This window comes from Phalangium opilio, unplaced genomic scaffold (genome assembly GCF_054372755.1).
Source record: "Phalangium opilio isolate 3A_F unplaced genomic scaffold, DU_Popi_V2 ptg001421l_1, whole genome shotgun sequence".
In the NCBI taxonomy this organism is placed as follows: Eukaryota; Metazoa; Arthropoda; class Arachnida; order Opiliones; family Phalangiidae; genus Phalangium; species Phalangium opilio.
The window spans coordinates 3838545-3850086 of NW_028324258.1; positions in this window are offsets into that span (position 1 = coordinate 3838545).

The window sequence follows — 11542 nt, forward strand, 5'->3', positions numbered from 1 at the left end:
CATTTTTTTCTGGACAAATTTTTGACCGAATTCAGCTTATTTCCCTATAAAACACTCATTCAAAGTGATTTCATCTCGATTGAACAATAAATAAAAATGTACCTCGATATTTAATAATATTTTCAAAATCGACGTTTCTCGGTTAGAGAAACACATTTTGAGTATTTCTTCATTATTTTCAAATTTAACCACTGAAACCATTATTTTTGTCCTTTTTGCTTTAATTCAAGCAAATGTAACGATATTCATTCAAAAAACTGTTAAAATTCAATTTTCAATAAGAAATCGTAGTCACGGATTTTGTATCTAGAAGAAAAAAAATGCAATTTTTTCGGTACACTTTTGAACGCATTTTTTTCTGGACAAAGTTTTGACCGAATTCAGCTTAATTCCCTATAAAACACTAATTTAAAGTGATTTCATCTCGATTGAACAATAGATAAAAATGTACCTCGATTTTTAATGATATTTTCAAAATCGGCGTTTCTCGGCCAGAGAAACACATTTTGAGTATTTCTTCACTATTTTCAAATTTAACCACTGAAACCATTATTTTTGTCCTAGTTGCTTTATTTCAAGCAAATGTAACGATATTCATTCAAAAAACTGTTAAAATTCAATTTTCAATAAGAAATCGTAGTCACGGATTTTGTATCTAGAAGAAAAAAAATGCAATTTTTTCGGTACACTTTTGAATGCATTTTTTTCTGGACAAATTTTTGATCGAATTCAACTTAATTCCCTATAAAACACTCATTAAAAGTGATTTCATCTCGATTGAACAATAAATAAAAATGTACCTCGATTTTTAATGATATTTTCTAAATCGACGTTTCTCGGCCAAAGTAACACATTTTGAGTATTCTTCACTATTTTCAAATATAACCACTGAAACCATTATTTTTGTCCTTTTTGCTTTAATTCAAGCAAATGTAGCGATATTCATTCAAAAAACTGTTAAAATTCAATTTTCAATAAGAAATCGTTGTGACGGACTTTGTATCTAGAAGAAAAAAAAACATGCAAAATTATTGGTACACTTTTGAATGCATTTTTTTCTGAACAAAGTTTTGACCGAATTCAGCTTAATTCCCTTTAAAACACTCATTAAAAGTGATTTCATCTCGATTGAACAATAAATAAAAATGTACCTCGATTTTTAATGATATTTTCAAAATCGACGTTTCTCGGCCAGAGAAACACATTTTGAGTATTTCTTCACTATTTTCAAATATAACCACTGAAACCATTATTTTTGTACTTTTTGCTTTAATTCAAGCAAATTTCACGATATTCATTCAAAAAACTGTTAAAATTCAATTTTCAATAAGAAATCGTTGTGACGGATTTTGTATGTAGAAGAAAAAAAAACATGCAATTTTTTCGGTACACTTTTGAATGCATTTTTTTCTGGACAAATTTTTGATCGAATTCAGCTTAATTCCCTATAAAACACTCATTAAAAGTGATTTCATCTCGATTGAACAATAAATAAAAATGTACCTCGATTTTTAATGATATTTTCTAAATCGACGTTTCTCGGCCAGAGAAACACATTTTGAGTATTTCTTCACTATTTTCAAAAATAACCACTGAAACCATTATTTTTGTACTTTTTGCTTTAATTCAAGCAAATTTCACGATATTCATTCAAAAAACTGTTAAAATTCAATTTTCAATAAGAAATCGTAGTCACGGATTTTGTATCAAGAAGAAAAAAAATGCAATTTTTTCGGTACACTTTTGAATGCATTTTTTTCCGTCAGATGTAACGTAAAAAGTCAGAGTTTTTCCACAATACCTGTGAACATTTAATTTTTGGGCTTCCGTGGCGCAATGGTTAGCGCGTTCGGCTGTTAACAGAAAGGTTAGTGGTTAAAGCACACCCGGGAGCGGTGCTATGAGGTCTCAGATGTAGCGTAAAAAGTCAAAGTTTTTCCACAATACCTGACGACCATTTAATTTCAGAGCTTCCGTGGCTCAATGGTTAGCGCGTTCGGCTTTTAACCGAAAGTTTGGAGGTTCGAGCCCATCCGGGAGCGTTTTGTGAGGTGTCAGATGTAGCGTAAAAAGTCAAACCTTTTCCACCATACGTGACAACCATTTAATTTCTGAGCTTTCGTGGCTCAATGTTTAGCGCGTTCGGCTGTTAACCAATAGGTTGGTGGTTCGAGCCCACCCGGGAGCGGTGTTGTGGGATCTCAAATGTAACGTATAAAGCCAAAGTTTTTCCGCAATACCTGACGACCATTTAATTTTTGGGCTTCCGTGGAGCAATGGTTAGCGCGTTCGGCTGTTAACCGAAAGGTTGGTGGTTCGAGCCCACCCAAGAGAGGTGTTGTGGGGTCTCAGATGTAGCGTAAAAAGTCAAAACGTTTCCACAATACGTGACAACCATTTAATTTCTGAGCTTCCGTGACTAATGGTTAGCGCGTTCGGCTGTTAAGCAATAGGTTGGTGGTTCGAGCCGGCCCGAGAGAGGTGTTGTGGGGTCTCAGATGTAGCGTAAAAAGTCAAAACTTTTCCACAAAACGTGACAACCATTTAATTTCTGAGCTTTCGTGGCTCAATGTATAGCGTGTTCGGCTGTTAACCAATAGGTTGGTGGTTCGGGCCCACCCGTTAGCGGTGTTGTGAGGTCTCAGATGTAACGAAAAAAGTAAGAGTTTTTCCACAAATTCTGACGAACATTTAATTATTGGGCTTCCGTGGCGCAATGGTTAGCGCGTTCAGCTGTTAACCGAAAGATTGGTCGTTCGACCCCACCCTAGAGAAGTGTTGTGGGGTCTCAGATGTAGCGTGAAAAGTCATAAATTTTTCACAATACCTGACAACCATTTAATTTCTGAGCTTTCGTGGCTCAATGGTTAGCGCGTTCGGCTGTTAACCAATAGGTTGGTGGTTCGAGCCCACCCAGGAGCGGTGTTGTGGGATCTCAAATGTAACGTATAAAGCCAAAGTTTTTCCACAAGACCTGACGACCATTTAATTTTTGGGCTTCCGTGGAGCAATGGTTAGCGCGTTCGGCTGTTAACCGAAAGGTTGGTGGTTCGAGCCCGCCCGGGAGAGGTGTTGTCGGGTCTCAGATGTAGCGTATAAAGTCAAAACATTTCCACAAAACGTGACAACAATTTAATTTCTGAGCTTTCGTGGCTGAGTGTTTAGCGCGTTCGGCTGTTAACCAATTGGTTGGTGGTTCGGGCCCACCCGTTAGCGGTGTTGTGAGGTCTCAGATGTAGCGTAAAAAGTCAAAACTTTTCCACAAAACGTGACAACCATTTAATTTCTGAGCTTTCGTGGCTCAATGTATAGCGTGTTCGGCTGTTAACCAATAGGTTGGTGGTTCGGGCCCACCCGTTAGCGGTGTTGTGAGGTCTCAGATGTAACGAAAAAAGTAAGAGTTTTTCCACAAATTCTGACGAACATTTAATTATTGGGCTTCCGTGGCGCAATGGTTAGCGCGTTCAGCTGTTAACCGAAAGATTGGTCGTTCGACCCCACCCTAGAGAAGTGTTGTGGGGTCTCAGATGTAGCGTGAAAAGTCATAAATTTTTCACAATACCTGACAACCATTTAATTTCTGAGCTTTCGTGGCTCAATGGTTAGCGCGTTCGGCTGTTAACCAATAGGTTGGTGGTTCGAGCCCACCCAGGAGCGGTGTTGTGGGATCTCAAATGTAACGTATAAAGCCAAAGTTTTTCCACAAGACCTGACGACCATTTAATTTTTGGGCTTCCGTGGAGCAATGGTTAGCGCGTTCGGCTGTTAACCGAAAGGTTGGTGGTTCGAGCCCGCCCGGGAGAGGTGTTGTCGGGTCTCAGATGTAGCGTATAAAGTCAAAACATTTCCACAAAACGTGACAACAATTTAATTTCTGAGCTTTCGTGGCTGAGTGTTTAGCGTGTTCGGCTGTTAACCAATAGGTTGGTGGTTCGGGCCCACCCGTTAGCGGTGTTGTGAGGTCTAAGATGTAACGAAAAAAGTAAGAGTTTTTCCACAAATTCTGACGAACATTTAATTATTGGGCTTCCGTGGCGCAATGGTTAGCGCGTTCAGCTGTTAACCGAAAGATTGGTCGTTCGACCCCACCCTAGAGAAGTGTTGTGGGGTCTCAGATGTAGCGTGAAAAGTCATAAATTTTTCACAATACCTGACAACCATTTAATTTCTGAGCTTTCGTGGCTCAATGGTTAGCGCGTTCGGCTGTTAACCAATAGGTTGGTGGTTCGAGCCCACCCAGGAGCGGTGTTGTGGGATCTCAAATGTAACGTATAAAGCCAAAGTTTTTCCACAAGACCTGACGACCATTTAATTTTTGGGCTTCCGTGGAGCAATGGTTAGCGCGTTCGGCTGTTAACCGAAAGGTTGGTGGTTCGAGCCCGCCCGGGAGAGGTGTTGTCGGGTCTCAGATGTAGCGTATAAAGTCAAAACATTTCCACAAAACGTGACAACAATTTAATTTCTGAGCTTTCGTGGCTGAGTGTTTAGCGCGTTCGGCTGTTAACCAATAGGTTGGTGGTTCGGGCCCACCCGTTAGCGGTGTTGTGAGGTCTCAGATGTAACGAAAAAAGTAAGAGTTTTTCCACAAATTCTGACGAACATTTAATTATTGGGCTTCCGTGGCGCAATGGTTAGCGCGTGCAGCTGTTAACCGAAAGATTGGTCGTTCGAGCCCACCCTAGAGAGGTGTTGTGGGGTCTCAGATGTAGCGTGAAAAGTCATAACTTTTTCACAATACCTGACAACCATTTAATTTCTGAGCTTTCGTGGCTCAATGGTTAGCGCGTTCGGCTGTTAACCAATAGGTTGGTGGTTCGAGCCCACCCGGGAGCGGTGTTGTGGGATCTCAAATGTAACGTATAAAGCCAAAGTTTTTCCACAATACCTGACGACCATTTAATTTTTGGGCTTCCGTGGAGCAATGGTTAGCGCGTTCGGCTGTTAACCGAAAGGTTGGTGGTTCGAGCCCACCCAAGAGAGGTGTTGTGGGGTCTCAGATGTAGCGTAAAAAGTCACAACTTTTCCACAATACGTGACAACCATTTAATTTCTGAGCTTCCGTGGCTCAATGTTTAGCGCGTTCGGCTGTTAACCAATAGGTTGGTGGTTCGAGACCACCCGGAACGGTGTTGTGGGGTCTCAAATGTAACGTTAAAAGGGAAAGTTTTTCCACAATACCTTACGATTATTTAATTTTTGGGCTTCCGTGGCGCTATGGTTAGCGCGTTCGGCTGTTAGTCGAAAGGTTGGTGGTTCGAGCCCATCCGGGAGCGGTGTTGTGAGGTATCAGATGGGACGTAAAAAGCCAAAGTTTTTCCACATTACCTGCCGACCATTTAATTTTTGGGCTTCCGTGGCGCAATGGTTAGCGCGCTCAGCTGTTATTCAAAAGGTTGGTGGTTCGAGCCCACCCGGGAGCGGTGTTGTGAGGTCTCAGATGTATCGTAAAAAGTAAGAGTTTTTCCACAATACCTGACGAACATTTAATTTTTGGGCTTCCGTGGCGCAATGGTTAGCGCGCTAAGCTGTTATTCAAAAGGTTGGTGGATCGAGACCACCCGGGAGAGGGGTTGTGGGATCTCAAATATAACGTACAAAGCCAAAGTTTTTCCACAATACCTGACGACCATTTAATTTTTGGGCTTCCGTGGCGCAATGGTTAGCGCAATCAGCTGTTAACCGAAAGATTGGTCGTTCGAGCCCACCCTAGAGAGGTGTTGTGGGGTCTCAGATGTGGCGTGAAAAGTCATAACTTTTTCACAATACCTGAAAACCATTTAATTTCTGAGCTTTCGTGGCTCAATGTTTAGCGCGTTCGGCTGTTAACCAATAGGTTGGTGGTTCGAGCCCACCCGGGAGCGGTGTTGTGGGATCTCAAATGTAACGTTCAAAGCCAAAGTTTTTCCACAATACCTGACGACCATTTAATTTTTGGGCTTCCGTGGGGCAATGGTTAGCGCGCTCAGCTGTTATTCACAAGGTTGGTGGTTCGAGCCCACCCGGGATCGGTGTTGTGAGGTCTCAGATGTATCGTAAAAAGTAAGAGTTTTTCCACATTACCTGCCGACCATTTAATTTTTGGGCTTCCGTGGCGCAATGGTTAGCGCGCTCAGCTGTTATTCAAAAGGTTGGTGGTTCGAGCCCACCCGGGAGCGGTGTTGTGAGGTCTCAGATGTAGCGTGAAAAGTCATAACTTTTTCACAATACGTGACAACCATTTAATTTCTGAGCTTTCGTGGCTCAATGTTTAGCGCGTTCGGCTGTTAACCAATAGGTTTGTGGTTCGAGCCCACCCGGGAGCGGTGTTGTGGGATCTCAAATGTAACGTACAAAGCCAAAGTTTTTCCACAAATTCTGACGAACATTTAATTGTTGGGCTTCCGTGGCGCAATGGTTAGCGCGGTCAGCTGTTAACCGAAAGATTGGTCGTTCGAGCCCACCCTAGAGAGGTGTTGTGGGGTCTCAGATGTAGCGTGAAAAGTCATAACTTTTTCACAATACCTGACAACCATTTAATTTCTGAGCTTCCATGGCTCAATGGTTAGCGCGTTCGGCTGTTAACCAATAGGTTGGTGGTTCGAGACCGACCGGGAGAGGTTTTGTGGGGTCTCATATGTAGCGTAAAAAGTCAAAACTTTACCAGAAAACGTGACAACCATTTAACTTCTGAGATTTCGTGGCTCAATGTTTAGCGCGTTCGGCTGTTAACCAATAGGTTGGTGGTTCGAGCCCACCCGGGAGCGGTGTTGTGGGATCTCAAATGTAACGTACAAAGCCAAAGTTTTTACACAATACCTGACGACCATTTAATTTTTGGGCTTCCGTGGGGCAATGGTTAGCGCGCTCAGCTGTTATTCACTAGGTTGGTGGTTCGAGCCCACTAGAGAGCGGTGTTGTGAGGTCTCAGATGTAACGAAAAAAGTATGAGTTTTTCCACAAATTCTGACGAACATTTAATTATTGGGCTTCCGTGGCGCAATGGTTACCGCGGTCAGCTGTTAACCGAAAGATTGGTCGTTCGAGCCCACCCTAGAGAAGTGTTGTGGGGTCTCAGATGTAGCGTGAAAAGTCATAACTTTTTCACAATACCTGACAACCATTTAATTTCTGAGCTTTCGTGGCTCAATGTTTAGCGCGTTCGGCTGTTAACCAATAGGTTGGTGGTTCGGGCCAACCCGTGAGCGGTGTTGTGAGGTCTCAGATGTAACGAAAATAGTAAGAGTTTTTCCACAAATTCTGACGAACATTTAATTTTTGGGCTTCCGTGGCGCAATGGTTAGCGCGTTCAGCTGTTTACCGAAAGGTTGGTGGTTTGAGCCCTCCCGGGAGCGGTGTTGTGGGGTCTCTGATGTAGCGTAAAAAGTCAAAACTTTTCCACAATACGTGACAACCATTTAATTTCTGAGCTTCCGTGGCTCAATGGTTTGCGCGTTCGGCTGTTAACCAATAGGTTGGTGGTTCGAGCCCTCCCGGGAGCGGTGTTGTGGGATCTCAAATGTAACGTATAAAGCCAAAGTTTTTCCACAATACCTGACGACCATTTAATTTTTGGGCTTCCGTGGAGCAATGGTTAGCGCGTTCGGCTGTTAATCGAAAGGTTGGTGGTTCGAGCCCACCCAAGAGAGGTGTTGTGGGGTCTCAGATGTAGCGTAAAAAGTCAAAACTTTTCCACAATACGTGACAACCATTTAATTTCTGAGCTTCCGTGGCTCAATGGTTTGCGCGTTCGGCTGTTAACCAATAGGTTGGTGGTTCGAGACCACCCGGAAGCGGTGTTGTGGGGTCTCAAATGTAACGTAAAAAGCGAAAGTTTTTCCACAATACCTGCATGACGACAATTTAATGTTTGGGCTTCCGTGGCGCAATGGTTAGCGCGTTCGGCTGTTAATCGAAAGGTTGGTGGTTCGAGCCCAACCGGGAGCGGTGTTGTGGGATCTCAAATGTAACGTACAAAGCCAAAGTTTTTACACAATACCTGACGACCATTTAATTTTTGGGCTTCCGTGGGGCAATGGTTAGCGCGCTCAGCTGTTATTCACAAGGTTGGTGGTTCGAGCCCACTCGAGAGCGGTGTTGTGAGGTCTCAGATGTAACGAAAAAAGTATGAGTTTTTCCACAAATTCTGACGAACATTTAATTATTGGGCTTCCGTGGCGCAATGGTTAGCGCGGTCAGCTGTTAACCGAAAGGTTGGTGGTTTGAGCCCTCCCGGGAGCGGTGTTGTGGGGTCTCAGATGTAGCGTAAAAAGTCAAAACTTTTCCACAATACGTGACAACCATTTAATTTCTGAGCTTTCGTGGCTCAATATTTAGCGCGTTCGGCTGTTAACCAATAGGTTGGTGGTTCGAGCCCTCCCGGGAGCGGTGTTGTGGGATCTCAAATGTAACGTATAAAGCCAAAGTTTGTCCACAATACCTGACGACCATTTAATTTTTGGGCTTCCGTGGAGCAATGGTTAGCGCGTTCGGCTGTTAATCGAAAGGTTGGTGGTTCGAGCCCACCCAAGAGAGGTGTTGTGGGGTCTCAGATGTAGCGTAAAAAGTCAAAACTTTTCCACAATACGTGACAACCATTTAATTTCTGAGCTTCCGTGGCTCAATGGTTTGCGCGTTCGGCTGTTAACCAATAGGTTGGTGGTTCGAGACCACCCGGAAGCGGTGTTGTGTGGTCTCAAATGTAACGTAAAAAGCGAAAGTTTTTCCACAATACCTGCATGACGACCATTTAATGTTTGGGCTTCCGTGGCGCAATGGTTAGCGCGTTCGGCTGTTAATCGAAAGGTTGGTGGTTCGAGCCCAACCGGGAGCGGTGTTGTGGGATCTCAAATGTAACGTACAAAGCCAAAGTTTTTCCACAATACCTGACGACCATTTAATTTTTGGGCTTCCGTGGCGCAATGGTTAGCGCAATCAGCTGTTGAGCCACGAAAGCTCAGAAATTAAATGGTTGTCACGTTTTGTGGAAAAGTTTTGACTTTTTACGCTACATCTGAGACCCCACAACACCTCACCCGGGCGGGCTCGAACCACCAACCTATTGGTTAACAGCCGAACGCGCTAACCATTAGCCACGGAAGCTCAGAAATTAAATGGTTGTCAGGTATTGTGAAAAAGTTATGACTTTTCACGCTACATCTGAGACCCCACAACACCTCTCCCGGGTAGTCTCGAACCACCAACCTTTCGGTTAACAGCTGAACGCGCTAACCATTGCGCCACGGAAGCCCATAAATTAAATGTTCGTCAGGTTTTGTGTAAAAACTCTTACTTTTTTTCGTTACATCTGAGACCTCACAACACCGCTCCCGGGTGGGCTCGAACCACCAACCTATTGGTTAACAGCCGAACGCGCTAACCATTGAGCCACGAAAGCTCAGAAATTGAATGGTTGTCAGGTATTGTGAAAACGTTATGACTTTTCACGCTACATCTGAGACCCCACAACACCTCTCTAGGGTGGGCTCGAACGACCAATCTTTCGGTTAACAGCTGAACGCGCTAACCATTGCGCCACGGAAGCCCAATAATTAAATGTTCGTCAGAATTTGTGGAAAAACTTTGCCTTTGTACGTTACCTTTGAGATCCCACAACACCGCTCCCGGGTGGGCTCGAACCACCAACCTATTGGTTAACAGCCGAACGCGCTAAACATTGAGCCACGAAAGCTCAGAAATTAGATGGTTGTCACGTATTGTGGAAAAGTTTTGACTTTTTACGCTACATCTGAGACCCCACAACACCTCTCCCGGGTGGTCTCGAACCACCAACCTTTCGGTTAACAGCTGAACGCGCTAACCATTGCGCCACGGAAGACCAAAAATTAAATGGTCGTCAGGTATTGTGGAAAAACTTTGGCTTTGTACGTTACATTTGAGATCCCACAACACCGCTCCCGGGTGGGCTCGAACCACCATCCTATTGGTTAACAGCCGAACGCGCTAAACATTGAGCCACGAAAGCTCAGAAATTAAATGGTTGTCACGTATTGTGGAAAAGTTTTGACTTTTTACGCTACATCTGAGACGCCACAACACCTCTCCCGGGTGGTCTCGAACCACCAACCTTTCGGTTAACAGCTGAACGCGCTAACCATTGCGCCACGGAAGCCCAAAAATTAAATGTGCTTCAGGTATTGTGGAAAAACTTTGCCTTTGTACGTTACATTTGAGATCCCACAACACCGCTCCCGGGTGGGCTCGAACCACCAACCTATTGGTTAACAGCCGAACGCGCTAACCATTGCGCCACGGAAGCTCAGAAATTAAATGGTTGTCACGTATTGTGGAAAAGTTTTGACTTTTTACGCTACATCTGAGACCCCAAAACACCTCTCCCGGGTGGTCTCGAACCACCAACCTTTCGGTTAACAGCTGAACGCGCTAACCATTGCGCCACGGAAGACCAAAAATTAAATGGTCGTCAGGTATTGTGGAAAAACTTTGGCTTTGTACGTTACATTTGAGATCCCACAACACTGCTCCCGGGTGGGCTCGAACCACCATCCTATTGGTTAACAGCCGAACGCGCTAAACATTGAGCCACGAAAGCTCAGAAATTAAATGGTTGTCACGTATTGTGGAAAAGTTTTGACTTTTTACGCTACATCTGAGACCCCACAACACCTCTCCCGGGTGGTCTCGAACCACCAACCTTTCGGTTAACAGCTGAACGCGCTAACCATTGCGCCACGGAAGCCCAAAAATTAAATGGTCTTCAGGTATTGTGGAAAAACTTTGCCTTTGTACGTTACATTTGAGATCCCACAACACCGCTCCCGGGTGGGCTCGAACCACCAACCTATTGGTTAACAGCCGAACGCGCTAAACATTGAGCCACGAAAGCTCAGAAATTAAATGGTTGTCACGTATTGTGGAAAAGTTTTGACTTTTTACGCTACATCTGAGACCCCACAACACCTCTCCCGGGTGGTCTCGAGTCACCAACCTTTCGGTTAACAGCTGAACGCGCTAACCATTGCGCCACGGAAGACCAAATATTAAATGGTCGTCAGGTATTGTGGAAAAACTTTGGCTTTATACGTTACATTTGAGATCCCACAACACCTCTCTTGGGTGGGCTCGAACCACCAACCTTTCGGTTAACAGCCGAACGCGCTAATCATTGCTCCACGGAAGTCCAAAAATTAAATGATCGTCAGGTATTGTGGTAACTTTCGCTTTGTACGTTACATTTGAGATCCCACAACACCGCTCCCGGGTGGGCTTGAACCACCAACCTTTCGGTTAACAGCTGAACGCGCTAACCATTGCGCCACGGAAGCCCAATAATTAAATGTTCGTCAGAATTTGTGGAAAAACTCCAAATATAACCACTGAAACCATTATTTTTGTACTTTTTGCTTTAATTCAAGCAAATGTAGCGATATTCATTCAAAAAACTGTTAAAATTCAATTTTCAATAAGAAATCGTTGTGACGGACTTTGTATCTAGAAGAAAAAAAACATGCAAAATTATTGGTACACTTTTGAATGCATTTTTTTCTGAACAAAGTTTTGACCGAATTCAGCTTAATTCCCTTTA